The sequence below is a fragment of the Canis aureus genome, chromosome 7, assembly GCF_053574225.1.
Source record: "Canis aureus isolate CA01 chromosome 7, VMU_Caureus_v.1.0, whole genome shotgun sequence".
NCBI classification, from domain to species: Eukaryota; Metazoa; Chordata; class Mammalia; order Carnivora; family Canidae; genus Canis; species Canis aureus.
In genome coordinates, this window is record NC_135617.1 from 22841341 (window position 1) to 22859058 (window position 17718).

Consider the following 17718-nt stretch of genomic DNA (forward strand, 5'->3'; position numbering starts at 1 on the left):
TTAGTCCACATAATCTATTCTTCTCTCATTTTATTTCTCATTTTTTTTCTCATCTTAAATCCAGTATTTGTGCAATCAGATCTATAGATAACGATAGCAGCTAATAAGAGGATGCTACATTTGTAGTATAAGAACAAAAGTTATCATTCTAGCTTTAAATTTTTTGTAAATCAGTTTTTTGTTTTTCTGAAAAATTCTACCTATTTTCTTTTTATTGTTATAAGCATCGTTACTCAGTTAAATGTGTAAGTATGAATCGCTGTTTCCAACAAGCGCCCAAACCCCAAGCTAGGAACCCAAAAAAATTCGGGGTCTGTATAAATTGCCAGTGCCTCCACTTTTTGATGAGAACAGATTTGGGTCTGGATGAAGTCACCGATGTGTCTCTGAAGAAACAAATGTCAGCGCGACCTATTAAAGTCAACCCTGAGCTAGGTAGCAACAATGAGCTGGGGATTAGCATTGACAGCTCCCTTAATGTGATTCTTTTGGACAGGGATTAATTTAATGTGTTGCTGTCAAATGAAACAAAAAACGAGATGGATTTACTAATGACTCTATTCTATACCACACACTTTTCCACCCCTGATCTATGTCAGAATGAATCTGACAGCAAAAGAAAATAATTTTTAAGATGAAAAGGAAGAAGACATTGCCTTCTTGACAAACTTCCAAGAAGGGAGTTTTTAGTGGGCTCCCAAGAGGAAGGATGAGCATAGGGTGGGGGGCCAAGTGAAGGGAGACCATGGCAACAGTTGACCACTACTCCAACAAACAAGCAGAGCACGAGGGTGGGGACCTGGTGTTGGTCCCATGCTTTGGCACAAACTTGCAAGGTGACCTTGACTTCTGCAGGCCTCTTTTACCTCCTGCGTGAAAGTAAGAGGTAGAATGTGCTCAGCGGCTTCTAAATCTCCTCTTACTTCTAAACTGCTAAAACTCTGAAAGAGAGGGGCCCCCAAGCCAACGGGGAGCATTAGCCTTGTTGCAAAGACAAGCCAGCACTGAGGCTGTGACAGGGAGGGGGCGAATCAGAGAGCGAAGGTTGATCTTTTAGCAAAACGGTTTGCCAAGTCAAATGCTAAAGCCTCCTTAAAATAATGTGGGTTCTTCTTTGTTCTCCCTAACAAAGAAACTTTAATTCGCAGTTCTCTGCGAAGAAAGACAAGGGAGACAAGCCATTTTCAGGTGAAAGGTGTCTCGTCAATTAATAATCATCGAACAATCACTAAGCATTGGCAGGAGCTATTCGTCGAACGGGGGTGCTCTTGACACGCAACCGCACGGACTCGCAACCTGGGCATTCTTCTTCCCGGTGATGGTTTTGTTTTTACCTCCTGTAGGCGCACACGTCTCCACTCTTACGTATTTGTGTACACTCGCGTAAGTTACCGGAGGTTAGCAGATGCCCTCGGCTTCCCTGTGCCTGATGGCGCGCTCACTGGCAGGTACGCTCCGCCAGAGCACGAGCCCGCCCGGGGCGCGCGGTTAAGCGGCACCTACCGCGTGGGCGCGTCCGCGGGCGGGGGCGGGGGTGACGGCGCACGCGGCCCAGGGGGAGCGGGGACACCGCGACGGCTTCCCTGGGGGACCCCGGCGCCGAGCGGGAACACCCGGGATGCCCCCGCCCTTGCAGGAGCCCAGCGCCGCTCGCCCTCGCTGCTCGGCCCGACTCGGGCCGGGAGGACAGAGACGCCCGCAGCCTGCGCGCCGCCGCCGGACGGCCCGGTTGGGGATGTGCCGAGCGCCCCGCTCCCGGCCCCCGCGGCGCCCCGGAGCCGCACTCCAGTCGGGGGGTCCTGCGCTCCGCCCGCCCTGCACGCCCTCCGCCCTGGGCAGGGCTGGCGCGATCCCGCCGCACCCCGGGTCGGGGCCAGCAGGGCGAGCATCCCGGCTCTGGAACTTAGCTCGGCGACCTTGAGCTGCTCTCTAACCCCTTAGGGTCGACGTTTCCCACCCGTTAAACGGGACCGAAGACGCCGTCTCCGCCGTCTCCGCCGGCTCCCCGGGGGATGACAGGAGAGGACGGGAGCCCAGCCTCGAGCTCCTAGGGCCCTGCCCCGTCTTCCTTCAGTTGTGCTGCTTCCTCCCCTATATTGTCCTCTCTTCCCTGGCTTTTATGGTCATTTCTGATCCTGGGTTTTTCCCTTGGTTTTGTCTCCCCAATCTCTCCCAGAATCCTTTTACTTCTTTTTTTTTTTTTTGGTCCATTTCGCCGTTTTCTTTCCATGTTCATTACTGTAAGCCAACAAATTCATCAAAGATGTGTTTCCACTTCCTAGACTCTAGGATTGCCAAGGCAAATCCCTACCACATCCGTGGGGCCGCTCCCCGGGCCACCCCAGTCAGTCAGTCAAGGAAGAGCTCTGCTTACTATGTAAACGCGGTCGCAAGACACACGGGCCCTCGCCCCACTTCCGACCGGTAATTTTCTGCTATGCAGGACCCCTGAGACTACCGCTACCCTTGTCATTGTGTCCCCTCGGCCAGGCCCTGAATTCTACGCAAGAGCGCAGGCGTCGCAAGCTACCAGCCGGCAGAACCCAGAAACTGATCCTGGAACCCAGTCTTGCGACGATTTGCCTTGATTCCCTACTACAGAGAAAAACGAACTTGTATGTGATGTTCCATATTCACACGTGAACAAATTTTTCGAATCTTCAAATAAGCTGAAAGATAAAGTGTAAGAAGAAATAGCGCGGGGACGCCAGGGTGGCTCAGCGGCTTAGCGCCTGCCTTCCGCCCTGGGCGTGATTCTGGAAGCCTGCAGCTTCCTGTCTAGGTCTCTGCCTCTCTGTGTCTCTCATGAATAAATAAATAAAATCTTTTTTAAAAACATAGCACAAGATCTACTCAAGTGTTTTGTTGTCTTTTTCTAAGCCATGCTGTGTAATTTTTACCTATAGAACTGAAGTTTAGATCAAGTTCTTCACTGAGATTGATTAGAAGAGGGAGAAAGTTGAATTGCCTAAAAATGAGAAGTTACATTTGTGCTCATTTATTGAAACATTTTAAAGATGTCTGATAATGCTATTTTTTGTAACAACAAAAGCTGCTACTACATACACATAGTATAGATACTATAAAAAGTATAAATACAATACCAAAAACTACAACCAAAGTTTGTATATAAAAAGAAGCAAAAAGTTAAGGGGGAAAAAAACTCTTCTAAAAAGGTCGAAATAGAGAATTTTTAGTTGCCATTTACCTCCATCCTAAAAGTACCAAGTTTCCCTTGAAATTATTTCTCATTTTTATTAGAATCTAATTGTAGATCACCTGTAAAATGTTGGGGGTAAGGAAGACAAGTGGAGAAATACCAATTCTGTGCTTAGATTTTTGAAAGAGTGAAAGAACCACAGTACCACCTTGTGGGGAACTGAGTTTTTTTCATCTGTTTTATGGCTGTTTTATTTCCTTCCACTAGCTGGTCATGCGTGCTTGCGGTGCGCACACACACACACATTTTAAATAAAAATAAAACCATTTAAGGCAGAGAAGAAAAACTTGGGTCTACGTGAATAAATTATGATAATACGCCTTCTCTATTTTAAACACACAAGCATATTTATGTCAAAACAAGTTTTATTAACTATCCTAACAATATACGGCATTAAGAAATTTTGCTTCTAATACTCATCCCAAAAATCAAATGTTAGGCATGAAACACTAAATATAAAATTATGTACACATCCCAAAAGAAAAGAAATTCCTTCAAAATTGGTTTAAATTTCACTATTAGTGTTTATGCCTTTTAAATTTAATTTCTTTGTTCAGTTGCTTGGACTTGAAAGATGAATATTTTTAGACAAATACAAAATAATGTTTTACTTTTTAAAGCTGTTTGTTTCATTACATTTAAGATTGGCAGAGAAGCCAGACATGTATAGATGTGTATAGAACCTATATTTGTTAGTTTAACAACTGTTCTAGTCATTTTGTGAATATAAAAAGGGCACAGATCATAAAACTTGCATTTTAAGATTATAAGACTCCAAAGCCAAGAAATGAAAAATAAAAACTGTGCCTCTGCTATTGTACATCTGGAACTATCTTACATGACATGAATGTCTCTTGCTTTTAAATGTGTTTTCTGCAAGGCAAGAGAGAATTCTGGGGTTACCTGTAGGCATTCTTTATTCTCTGTGCTTTAGAATCACAGAGCTAGTATCTCCCTCTGACCTTCAGGAAGGACTAAATCAAAAGCATCCTGGGAAGAGAACAGTGTATTTCAAACTGTGTTCAGCAAGCCCTAGGGTCTGTCAAAAGATTATAAGGGGAGGGGAACACCAACAGAAGCCCCTCACTCCCAGGTTCCACCAACTAACTGATTTCATCAGTTTCAGATACAGTAATCCCACTAGTATTGAGTTTAAACAACAGGTTCCATGGCTTTAAAAATGTTAGAAAACCACTAATCTAACCTAGCCTATTTTGTAAAAGATTAGTAAAGAATTGCCACAAGAAATGTCTTGATGCTTCCTATGTACTTATTAACAAATGCATTTTAGGAGAAGCCCACATGTTTCCATATAAAACATTCTTTTTCTTTAAAAAATAGTCCATTACAAAATGTACACAGTTTGGCTGTTTAAAAGAAAAAAAAACTCAGGACCCTTGGGTGGCTCAGCGGTTGAGCATCTGCCTTCGGCTAAGCATGTGAGCCAGGGATCCAGGATCGAGTCCCACAACGGGCTCCTTGCAGGGAGGCTGCTTCTCCCTCTGCCTATGTCTCTGCCTCTCTCTTTCTCTCTTTGTCTCTCTCATGAATAAATAAATAAAATCTTTTAAAATTAATTAAAAATCGAAAAAATTAAAACATAAGTATATTAAATTTTAAAAAAATCTTTGTATCACTGCCATGACCCACTCACTTCCCAGGAATAACACAATTAACAATTTGGTTTGTACTCTCCCAGAACTTTGTTTCTGTGAGCACAGATACAAATGTATGTGGATACACACACAGACACACACATAGTTTGTTTAAAAAACAAACAGGATTTTATCATCTGTATTTTCTCCCTAAATAATATAATAAAGAATATCTTTGTGTCAGTACCTACAGAACCACTTCATTTCTTGTAATTGACTCCATATTATCATCCAAGGTATGGATGTATATAATGTACTTAATTTCATCTCAAATGTTGAATATTTGGATTTTTGTTTGTATATATTGTATTTGCACTTGCTTGTCCCTGTATCCAAAATACATTGCCTACTCTCCACCCAGCCAACACCTACACATACAAGTTTCAGGTTTTTGTTACCCCAGAGTAACCATACTACCAAACTCTAAGAAACAACAATTTCAAAATTTTAAAACATAGTTTCTCAATCCAATATACTTCTCTACCTGAACATTTTAAACACAATAATATAGGATTTGTAAAAGCACATTAAGTTCTTCACATGAAAACAATAAACCTACATCCTTTTTGGATTTTCCTACTACCTCAAGAATGGGATTGAGCAATTTGGCTGCATCTATCAATATTTAAAATGTGCATATCTTTCAACCCAACAGCACAATAGCTTTTCTATAGGAATACTCACACAAATTTGTTAATTCATGCAACATTTATTAAAACCATGTAAGTGCTAGTCATTTGCTAGGTTCTCATGAAAGAATGGTTAAAAGAGGAAGGGGAAAAAAATCCAGGGAGATTATAGGATATTGGGATAAATCTACACTGGGTAAATAATGACATAGTATGTTTGTCATTATTAATTTCAATAAATACTAATATGAAAATTACATTATGATAAACTATTTTCACATTGGGTTTTCTTCTCAAAAAGCTGCAAAATGTTATAAAACCTCTCATTCTTCTTTACCTTTTAAACCCAATCTTTGGTGGTATATTTCTAAAGCACCCCACATATGTTTTCTTTTTAAAAAAATATATCTGAACATGCAGAAAAGCCACTCTTAAGTCTAATGGACTTTTGATTGAAATTGATGTCACTGCTTTCAGCACATTTAATGATTGTAGTCCTTGTCCTAAATTTATTAATAAGATACTTTGTCCTTTGTTTCCCACTAGACCATTCATTTTTCTACTGTTAATTCATTTTTCAAATAAGGATAAAATACAATTGGATATTCAACTATTAAATAAATACTGCTACTTGGATAAACCCAAGGAGATAGGTGAAGCTAATGATTTGGTTGCATGATTTCTAAATCATTGCTAATAAGATGGTGTATAGGAGCCCAAATTCAATGTGCAGAAGGCTGTGCAGGTGTGTCAATGTTTAAATGTATTAAGTCTTCACTTTAAGACATGAAAAGGAATGTATGAAAGCTAAAGGCCAACAGAAAACAGTGTTTCCCATGGTATTGGAGGAGTAACAGCTAGAAAAAAGGAATGGCCCTCATCAGTGGTTTAGTTCTCTTTTTTTTTTTTTTAATAGATTTTATTTATTTATTCATGAGAGACAGAGAGAGAGGCAGACACTGGCAGAGGGAGAAGCAGGCTCCATGCAAGGAGCCCAGTGCGGAATTCAATTCTGAGGCTCCGGGATCACGCCCTGAGCCGAAGGCAGACACTCAACTGCTGAGCAACCCAGGCGTCCCAGTGGTTTAGTTTTCAAGGATGTCATTTGTAATAGTAGCAACAGACACCAAGATGAAGCTAAGCTACAAACCCACAGAAAATTCAGACATATCAGAGTATTTCTAAAAGAGACCAAGGATGTTCCTGGGAAACACATCCTTAGGTTAGCAGAGACTTTAGGAGTACCAATTTAACCCAAGTAAGGGTAACAAGCTACTGTTAACACAGAGGGATGATTTTGGTCATGTTAGCAAGATTATATGATATGCATGACTTCTTAAAAGCACTGGTAAGAATTTAAGACACCAGAATGACCTTAGAGTGGCCTGGAAGGGGCGGTAAGATAAGGAGGGGGGGGGGGGGTGATAACCATAGAAATACTGTTTCCTTCCTGTTAAAGTGAACTTGTAATCTAGTGCACCCTAAGAAAATGTGAGTGAGATAATACAACACTAGGCTCTACCTAACTTGAGAAATTCATTACGAAGCAGACCCTGTGCCAAGTTCTACCTTTTAAATTTTGATTGATTTTTCATTTTGGAAGCAGTTTTTATTTGAATCATGAGAAGAACAATTACCAAAAAAAGGCTATTTAAGGGCTTATTAATGACCTTAACTTGTATAAATTGATGTCTTCAAACTAAATAGGGAAAAAATAAAAAACAAACAAAACCCAAAAAACAGAACAGCCCTGGCCTTTGAGGGTTGAAGCAGAAATCAATTGGTAAGCAGTATAAGGGAATTTATACAGATGATGCCAATGTTTCATACCTTAATAGTTCGGATTATGTAGGGGTATCCACTTGCCAAAACCTAGCAAATGGATACTAAAGATTTGTACATTTATGATATGTAAAACTTACTAGAAAGAAAAAAATGTAAAAAATGCTGAACTTTTGTAAATGATATGAATGATGAAGCACTTAAAGAAAAATGTAGCAATGTCTACAATTACCTTCATCAATGAATACATCAAAAGTTAAGATATATTAAGAGGTGGATAAAGAGCTAAATAGATGGAGAAGTAATAAAACAAGGAAAATAAAAATGTTAATGTTAGACTCGAGGTAGTAAATATTTGGGTTTCACAGTAAAATATTGTCAACTTTGCTGTACATTTGAAAACTTCATAATGAAACATCTGGGAGAAAAATTAATACCTTGGCTCTAAGAAGGCTTGATATCTAAAAGGGATCAGAGTAGGCTGATAGGATCTGTTTACACCCCATCTAAAACAAATAACGAACTGGGATTAAAATAATAAAGGGATTATTATATAAAGGGATTAACTGGGATTAAAATAATAAATAAAATATTAAAATAATAAAGTATGGGATGGGAATAGGAAAGAGCAGTATGTTGATTCATCTCATTTCCACCGCCTCCAATTCCCCCACCACCTCAGATTATGTTGATTCTCCCACCTGGAGGGTCTACCTTTGCCTGGTAATCCAGCCTTTCTGTGTGTCAGGCAGTTAGTATGTAAATAGTTATAGCTGTCCACTATACCACCCACTTCCAACTCACACAAACATCACACTCCAAACAAACTTAGAAGCTGACATACTTGCCCATATTCCCAGTCTCATCACTGGCTTCCATGTTTTGCCTGAGCCTCTTTAGCCCACAGTTAGGTTTGGGATTCTATGTTCCCATAATGACCAACGGGTTTTCGGGATTACCCTGCTCCTTTCAATTCCAGCTCTGAAAAGCTCTAGTTCAAAGGGCAGAGTTTCTGTTTTGGTTTCAGTTAGCTCATCAGGTTTCTGTGGTCACTCTCCCAGTTTGGTGCCTGCAGCCCAGCCTATCACATAAATAGACGATGACTGCTGTACCAGAATGACCTCTAGGATAAGCAGCTTAAAGAAGAGGTAAATACAGGGTCCTTGACTTAGAAAGCATGAAGCTCAAAAAAAAGGTTAAGACAGTAGAAGCTGCTTCTAAAAAGGTTGAGGTCAAGCCACATATTTATGCAAAAATATATTTAAGTCCCTACAATGTGTTAGGCACTATGCCAGGCACTGAGTAATTCAGCGGTGAACAAAACAAATATAGTCGCTGACCTCACAGAGAGGGAGAGGTAGTAAATAAACATTAAAAAACAATATAAATAAATATATATGCATATTAAATTTACTATAAGTACTATGGAAAAAAAGAGATCAAATATTAAGGAGATCCACTTTAATTGGGTGGGGAGGGAATGTCTCTCTGACGGGAGTGTCATTTAAACTGTGACCACATGAAGTGTCAGGGGAAGAGATAGACAAGATGCAGAGATGTGAATGTTTGTGAGACAGATGAATGTTCAAGAAAGGAAAGAAAGTTTATTTGCCTGGAGCAGCTTGAGTAAGGAGAGTGTAAGTTCTTGGACAAGGTTTTAGACAAGTGAACATGGGCCAGATCCATGCAGTACTGGTAAGCTTGCTAAGGCCTTGGGATTTTAAGTACAGTGGGAAACCACTGGGTTTCAGGCAGAGGAATTAAGTCTTCCTGAGTGCTCCCTGCCCCCCCCCCCAAAATGGCTCCAGTTCTGGGTACCAAGTCTTCTGGAATAACACAAGAATGTCAGCTCCAAGAGTTCAGAGATTTTTATCTATATTACTTACTACTCTATTCCCATGCCTAAAGTAACAGGAACTTGGCATACATTTCTTGAATCAACAGTGTATCTCAAAGGACAATAGGTCTTTATTTTTTTTTATAAAGATTTTATTTGTTTATTCATGAGAGACACACAGAGAGAGGCAGAGACATAGGCAGAGAGAGAGAGAAGTAGGTTCCCTGCGGAGGCCTGATGTAGGACTCTATCCCAGGACCCCAGGATCACGACCTGAGCCAAAAGCAGATGCTCAACACTGAGCCACCCAGGTACCCCACAGATCTTCTTTATTATTGTAGATTCAGGTCATATAGATTCAGGTCATACTCAGTTTCAATGGCTCTGCTTTCCTCTAAGCAACTAACTATGGTTTCAACATCATAGACTCCTCTTATTGCCTCACATAAAAGAAAGCTTAATTCTCTTGCATATATCCCAAGAGCCAAAAGATTTTAAAATAGAAGTCTACTTATTTGGCGTTTTGATCACAAAAGTCTTATTGGGATAGGAGAACAAGTCTCATAAAATTGTGAAGGGGTAGTGGGAGACTATTTGGTGGAACAGTTGGAACTTAATGGGTCATGCAAATAATAGTTCAGGGGGAGTCTCCAGGCACCTCTGAACCCGGATGCTTAGGCATTGTCTTTAGGATCCTGTCTCTTTCCATCCATGCTCCAATTCCCTTACATGCTTTGTTCTCAAGCAAGGTCTCCCCTAATAGGCATAAGAACACCTAGTAGTAGCTCTGGGTATACAGACTACCTACCAGTCTAGCAACCCTGGCAGAAAGAGAATGCCTCTTTCTCATAGTTGTAGCTAGTCTATTGGCTCTGATTGGCCTGACTTGGTTTATATATCTACTCCTGAACCAATCACTCCTGACCCAAAGGAAGGTACTACGCTTCTTGGCCACACTTGGTTTTCGCCACTGAAAGGGAGGGAGCAGTCAACTTCACCTGAAACCCAAGTACAGAGAGGGATTATTCGAAAGGAAAACCAAGATGCTAATGCCAGAAGAAAGGACACTGAATATTAGATGAACAAAAAGCCAACTACAGAGTGTTAAGAATCATTTCTATGTGCAAAAAATATTAAAGGCAGAGAATAACTTTTTTTTTCCCAAAGGAACACACAGATCATATGAATACAAAACTTTAACAGATTCTATATGTATAAACTCCCTGCTATTTCCTCAAGTTTCAGCTGAGTTCAAATTCCGGTGAACATTCCAATCAATGCATCCATTTGAAAAAAAAACAGCTTTTAATTTAGGTTAATCCTGACACATGACAGGAAGGCAATAACCATTTACAAGAATTTTATGCATTTCTAAGTTTTAACTTAATATTTTCTAAATTAAGCTGAAAATTGTTAGAATGTGAAAAGCTAAATGTGATGCTTATTTCAAAATGCTATGTACTATTTTACATAGTATTAAGAATTACTTGTGTTTAAGACCCCTTTTTACTTAATAAAAAATGTATTCAGTTGTGAGCATTTTTATACTTAATCAAAAACTCAAAAAAATCTTATGTGTAAATATGGCTGAATCAAATATAACATTGAAAAATGCTAATTGCAGTAAGATATTACTGGAATAATAAAGTAGACCTCAAAACAAATTCTGCAATAATGAAGTCATTCTTGAAAAAGCAGTCTTGAAAGAGAGAATGTCTGAAACTGAAGAGGAAAAAAAGAACTGATTAAGTAGACCTACCAGATATACAACATCAGTAAGCTGCAATCAACATGGAAAAGCATAACAGAGGAAATGTATAACTTTGAGTTTTACAATACAAGTACTAGGGAAAAGTATTAAACACATCGAATAAAACCAATAATTTATTAAGATTTGCAAAAATAGTATGTAAATATAGCTGAAAACAATAAAATAAACTCAACCTTAAACTTCCATAAAAGGGTGGAGAGTTAAGACTAAGTAATCAATAGTCTTGTTAATTGCTGTATCTCTAAAGCCTAGAATAGTACCTAGTACGTGGTGGATGTTCAGTATGTTTTGTTCAATTTAAAAAAATGGCATATGTAATCACTCTAACCAGTTACTCCTATTATTTAAAGGGAACAATTTGGTGGATCATTTGGTGAATCCAAAACAGCATACACGTAAATGTGAACTTACAATCAGATATATCCAGTAAGACTTTGCCGGTCATATGTTGGAGTATTAAAGTTTTCAGGCCTTAAAAAGTAACAAAAATTGTACCTACTATTTGTATTTTGTAGACTTGCTTGGCTACAACCAAGATTCTCTCTTTATTGTTTAGAGAATACCAAGTTCTTAGCTGGGTTCCCCTAAAGGCAAATCCTGAGATATGGATTGCATGCACCTGGTTTATTTGAGATAGTGACCTTAACAGGGTAATGAAAATACAGAAGAGGAAAGGCAGGTAATACATGGTGCACAAGCCAACTACCACTGTGGACACCACAGGGAAGCTCTAGAATTATTCCAGTAAAGGGGTAAAGAGCCTGGTATTTATACCTCCTATACCAATGACCACTGGATAAGAGCCATTACTTTTCATGCATTTTCAGACCACCCAAGCATGTTGACAAAGTGAGTTTTGGTAACCAAAGTTAGCTCCCCAACAAAAATCAAGCTGGCATGCTTGGAAATACTAAAAGAATCTGAGAGGGTTATGGGTATGACACTCATAGTGTCTGCTATAACAGGTAAGAAATGGCAATTGGTATGTGTAACTGAAAAGGCTGTAGAGTTTAAAAGAGAGAATATGAAAATAAAACTCTTACTTCATAGCACCATGCTCAATAGCCTCTAAGGGCACTATAGTATAGTAGCTACTACTGTCTACACTCAGTAAATCACCCAGTAAATGGAGGAGTGGATAACCTATTTACGACTGAGCTATTCTGGAACAGATACAGGAGCTCACTCACACTGAACTCTCAATTTTATTTTTTAATGTTTTCTTTTCACAATCTAGCTATGAGGGAATGGCTCTGATGTAGGACTTTTTCTAAGAGATAGTTATATACACTGTCTTAGCCATAAAACATCAAAAATAAAAATAATAGATTAAATCCCAACAATTTCTCCTAATATAAACACAATTACATAGTCAATTAAAAATCTAAAGTTAAAAAGCATTCTTTTAAAGTGAAAAAGCATTCTGAAAGAAGTGTAGTCATTTAACTTATTCTCTACGTATCCTAAATCTTCCACATTCTTTCTCAAAATCTAAAGGCATTTCAAATTTTTAAGTGAGATTTCACATATTATAGTCCTACAGCTAAATTTTGCTGCTTTCAGAAATCTTTTGTATGTCAGCCCAATATGCTTCAATTGGAGGTGAATAATCAATTCTGAGGATATGCATTTTTGTGTGTAAATTAAGCTAGAGACACAGGAAATAATGTATTATTTGTTTTCCAAAGGGGATCAATCTGAGGTTTATTTTTTTTTTTTAATTTTATTTATGATAGTCACAGAGAGAGAGAGAGAGGCAGAGACACAGGCAGAGGGAGAAGCAGGCTCCATGCACCGGGAGCCCGACGTGGGATTCGATCCTGGGTCTCCAGGATCGCGCCCTAGGCCAAAGGCAGGCGCCAAACCGCTGCGCCACCCAGGGATCCCCAATCTGAGGTTTATTAAAGTTGATAATGAGTCCTTTAGAAAAAACAGAGATCAATTCTGAGCAAGAAAGGTAAGCAATATTATATGAAATTAAAACCAAAGACAACTCCATTTCTGTTAGTTTAATAAACACATCAATTCAAATATGCTATTGCTTCTCTTTTAATGAAGATAGCTTATATTGATTAATAAACTTTTGAAGTGTCTGGATATACAAGGAAGTGTAAAACTTACTCTCATTTAGATTGACCAAGAATTGCTTAATTTGATCTCAGAATGAAATTTCCCTTTAGGCTGGGAACCCAGTTTGACCAGGATAATGACTACTAACGTTAAGCAAGTGCCATTTATCAAGGAAATACAAGTATTTACTAGGAAAATTAAAAAAAAAAAAAAAAAATGGAGATTTAAAACTGTAACATAAACTGAATATTCTTCATCATCCCCAAATATAATGTACCATGTAGTACATTATATTTGATACACTTATTACAGCATGATCATATTCCTAAACATCCCTGAAGATTTATTCTTAATGATTAATTGACCTTGCATTCTTTAAAATGTTTTACTCTGCTTAAATTTCAACTTTAATTTCTTCTCCCTGAAACCAAAGAATCTCACCACACCACCCCCAAGTTTTAAGCATAATTGGCCTTAAATCCATAGTTAGTGATCAAATAAGAAAAGAAAGGAAATACTATTAAGAAAATCACAATGATGTAATCCTAAAATATAATTATCTCATCAAATAAATAAATAAAAAAGGCTCCATGTTTTTCCAGGAAAGGCCCATATTCAAAAAAAAAACATCCTGCAAACAAATAAGGTTACAATTAATCTATTTTTCTTAAGGAACCTCAATATACTTCAAAGCAATTTGATCATCTGACAGTCCAATATGCAAAAGTCTAGAACTGGATTGTTAGCAGCTACAACTGGTAGTAGGATCTAATTTAATAGCTCGATAGAAGCTAGGAGTAGTAATCTGGCTCTAAGCTTTCAGATAAATAGGTTTTGGTGATTTTACAAAGAACCTCAATGGCCATTAAAATGAGACATCTTTTTACGGTTACAACGCTAATTATTGTCTTTACAAAAGTATTCAGAGAATGTTGGTAAAATGATTTTATAGGACACTGGTGAGTTCATCGCAACTGCACCGTAATCTTTAAAAACACCACCCCTCTCAAGCCTCCTTTTCTTAATCTACTCTATTATAGTAGTCCCCTGCTTTAACTAGGCTCCTTTTCTCCAGTCCCTCACTCAGAAGCACTAGTATATAGTAGCAGCTTTTAGTTCTTATGGTCACTAGTGGTTTTGATAAGCAGAAATCTAAAGCCTAATCATCCTTTGAATGAACCAATAAAACTGAGTTATTGAATTTATATAACCAAAGATTACAGCCAAGATCAATGTGTCCTCACATGAATTGTTCCATAGATGCTACTGGGAACAGTCTTCAACTGTGGCCAAAAAAAATGTATTAAAAAAAAAAAGTATTACAAATCAGAAGAGAGGGATCCCTGGGTGGCGCAGCGGTTTGGCGCCTGCCTTTGGCCCAGGGCGCGATCCTGGAGACCCGGAATCGAATCCCACGTCGGGCTCCTGGTGCATGGAGCCTGCTTCTCCCTCTGCCTGTGTCTCTGCCTCTCTCTCTCTCTCTCTCTCTCTCTGTGACTATCATAGATAAATAAAAATTTGAAAAAAAAAACTTATAAAAAAAAAAATCAGAAGAGAATCACTAACATCAACTTTCTTCTTTTAAACAATAGAAAAATAGGCGCAGGGGCAGCCCAGGTGGCTCAGCGGTTTAGCGCCACCTTGAGTCCAGGGTGCGATCACGGAGACCCAGGATGGAGTCCCACGTCGGCCTCCCTGCATGGAGCCTGTTTCTCCCTCTGCCTGTGTGTCTGCCTCTCTCTCTCTCTGTCTTTCATGAATAAATAAATAAAATCTTAAAAAAAAAAAAAAAAGAAAAATAGGCCCAAGATTAAAGTTGTATAATTTTTAGTTCTTCAAAATGAATTATTAGAATTATTTGTTAAAATATATGCTACTACCTATATGTGATCTTAACAGTTCTCAACTCTTACCAGGCTATGAAATAGAAACCAAGGCTGCCTCAGTCACATTTTAGACCTACCTGATCAGATTCTCTAGGAGTAATACTTACTGACAGAACTATAGGCTGTGGCTAACTTTTGTTGTCATATGTCATTCACTTCTGTTCCTCTATCTAGTATTTAATTCATATTAACATTTCTGAACACCACATGTTTCCTAGGAATTGTACTATATACTTTCACACTGTTTCATATACATTAAGATTTAGAGATGGATTGACATTTTAATATTTAACAACTTTGATATGATTCATATTCCTAACAACACAAAATATTGTAATATTAATAGGAATATAGCATAACTTCCAGTGTAACTCATTTAGCTCAATACTGACAGTGTGGTCAGTCAGGCTTCAAATATTAAAAAATTATTGGATTATTTCTATAACAACTCAAGCTAAAGCTACAGGCATGAATTTAATATTCCATGCTAAAATTGTCTTCCACACTACAAGTAGGAGATTCCATCTAAATTGTCATAATTCCATTTCCTGAACTCTTCTAATACTTCCAGTATTTCTTCAACTATCTGAGCTTTAAATATTGATTTCCCAAACTTATCAAATATGACAGAACAAGTGAGTATTGAAGATCAAGCTAAAACACCACTGGGGGATGATTTTCATTTAGACTATTTCCCTTAACTTTCTGAATGCCTCTGGGCATAAATGAAAGACCCTGTTTTCTTTCCTGTACCATGTGTTAAAGTTTAAGTGTGTTACATAATTGAATTGATTAACAATTTTTAGAAGATTAATTAGCATCCCAACAGAAATTTAACAGAACTTTTCATTAATACCTTAATCTTGATAGTACCAATTTCCCTCTCAGCACACTTTGAATTCCCAGAGATGGTTTCTAAATATGGAGCCTCTATTTACTTAATGGAGCTTTGCACCACTGAGAGTAGCTCTGTGGGGTGCTGGGGAACTCAAAGGAAGACGTGAAATGGGCTGCTTAGGAATAAGAATGCAAACTAGGCCCTCTCAGCCTTGCAGGTTTCAAGCATTATATATCCCTTACCCTGATTGCAACTTCAGCAGAGTGGAGTGGTTTGTTTATTGAAATAATGAATAGTAGATGGCATCCATTTTAGTGGAAATTTTTAATTTGCCTCACACCCTGAGGCAGTGTGAAATAAAACACCCTTATTTATTCCCGTAAATGAAGCCAAATTGCTTCTGGAATTTCTTCTGAAATAGACCATCTAAGAAACTGATTTGACATATTAGTTCATGAAATAAAACATTTAATGAATGTACTTTTGTAGTGAAGAGTGCTATTTCTATGAAGATTATTTTTATTTATGAAGTATGTTCTTATTTAAGTTTTTGCTTTTAAAAACTAATGCTGAAGTATATCATGATGTTTAAGCTTGCCTCAGAAGCTCAAACAATAAAAATCTGTCTGTTTTGTTTGATTCTCCACCTATTTCATTTACTTTTTTAAGTAAGGTCTACATCCAACATAGGACTTGAACTCAGGACCCTGAGATCAAGAGTCTCATGCTCTACCGACTGAGTCAGCCAGGCACCTGTGATTTTATCTATTTTAGTTAAAATATCAGTTATTGCTGAAATCAATCATTAGCACCACAGTAACATTTCAATCTCAATAAGCAATTTAAATGCATTAAATAGTACTGAGTATTTGGAAAGAAGAGGAACTGAAGTTTATCCTTGCAAAATCTAGAAAGAGAAATATCTCAAAAATTAGTAATTTTAAGATAGGTGAAAGATTTAAATTGCCCAGGAGAACAAAGCATTTTTGAAACTCTCAAATACTTAAGAAATCTCCAGGATAAACAATTGATACGCTACTTATATATTAATTCAGCCATTTATTAAATCTTCTCTCAATGATACTATAGAAAATGTGATTTATTCCTTATGCCTGAAATAAATTAAACAGTATTTACTTAGAAGTAAAGATACTCATTTACAGTTTAGAAAATTATTAAATGTCTACTACATTTCAGATGCTGTTCTAAATCCTGAGACAGTGATGAGCACAATGCTTATAATCCCTGTGCCGTGGAACTAACGAATATCCAATGAGTAGGAGTAGGGAGGCTTGGAAGAGCAGAAAATAAACAAGGAAGCAAATAATTAAATAAGATGATGTAAGATAGGTAAAGGGCTAGAAATAAAACTGAGTAATGAATGGAAAGTGAAGGGGGGGGGCTAACATCACTACCTCTGGAATGGTGACTGAGCTGAGACATCTGCGGGAAATTGCAAATCCAAGTTGAGAACAGCTTACCTGTAGACCACTAGTATGCAGGAACAGAATCCTAACACATAAAAAACAGAACTCCTAATATTTGTGGGCCCAGGGCAAGAATACAAATAAAGGCTCACATACTACATGTCTACATAAGTTCCAACTCAAGATAACAAGCTGGTAAAGGAAATATATTCCATCCTCCTACCTTGATGACATTACCTTCACCAGAATGTGGTAGTATGAGCAAAGCCTGCCTTCAGCTTCTGACCTAGACCCCTCTTCTCCTATTTTGAACTCAAGTCTATACTGCAAGGAACCTTAAACACCCACATGTGGATACCTCATGTTTAACTCCTTGGAAGTATTGAACACTGAAACACACTTTTATCCTGGTTCCCACATCTTAATTTTTAGTTTTCCACAGATTTCTTTAGCAATTCCTCTGCATCCACTCATGCCTTAAATATTTTATTAAGGCTCGTTTTTTTTTTTTTTTAATTTTTTTATTTATTTATGATAGGCACACAGTGAGAGAGAGAGAGGCAGAGACACAGGCAGAGGGAGAAGCAGGCTCCATGCACCGGG

General features: G+C 38.1%; 1 long non-coding RNA gene across 4 annotated transcripts in view; it reads right to left on the minus strand.

Annotated features, from left to right (window-relative positions):
* LOC144317119 (uncharacterized) overlaps positions 1–1490 on the minus strand; it is a 119435-nt gene extending 117945 nt beyond the window's left edge. For all 4 annotated transcript variants that reach the window (XR_013383022.1, XR_013383025.1, XR_013383024.1 and 1 more), the window contains exon 1: positions 1335–1490. This is a non-coding gene — a long non-coding RNA (uncharacterized LOC144317119). The remainder of the gene's footprint in view (positions 1–1334) is intronic.
* Between the last annotated feature and the right edge of the window lie 16228 nt (positions 1491–17718).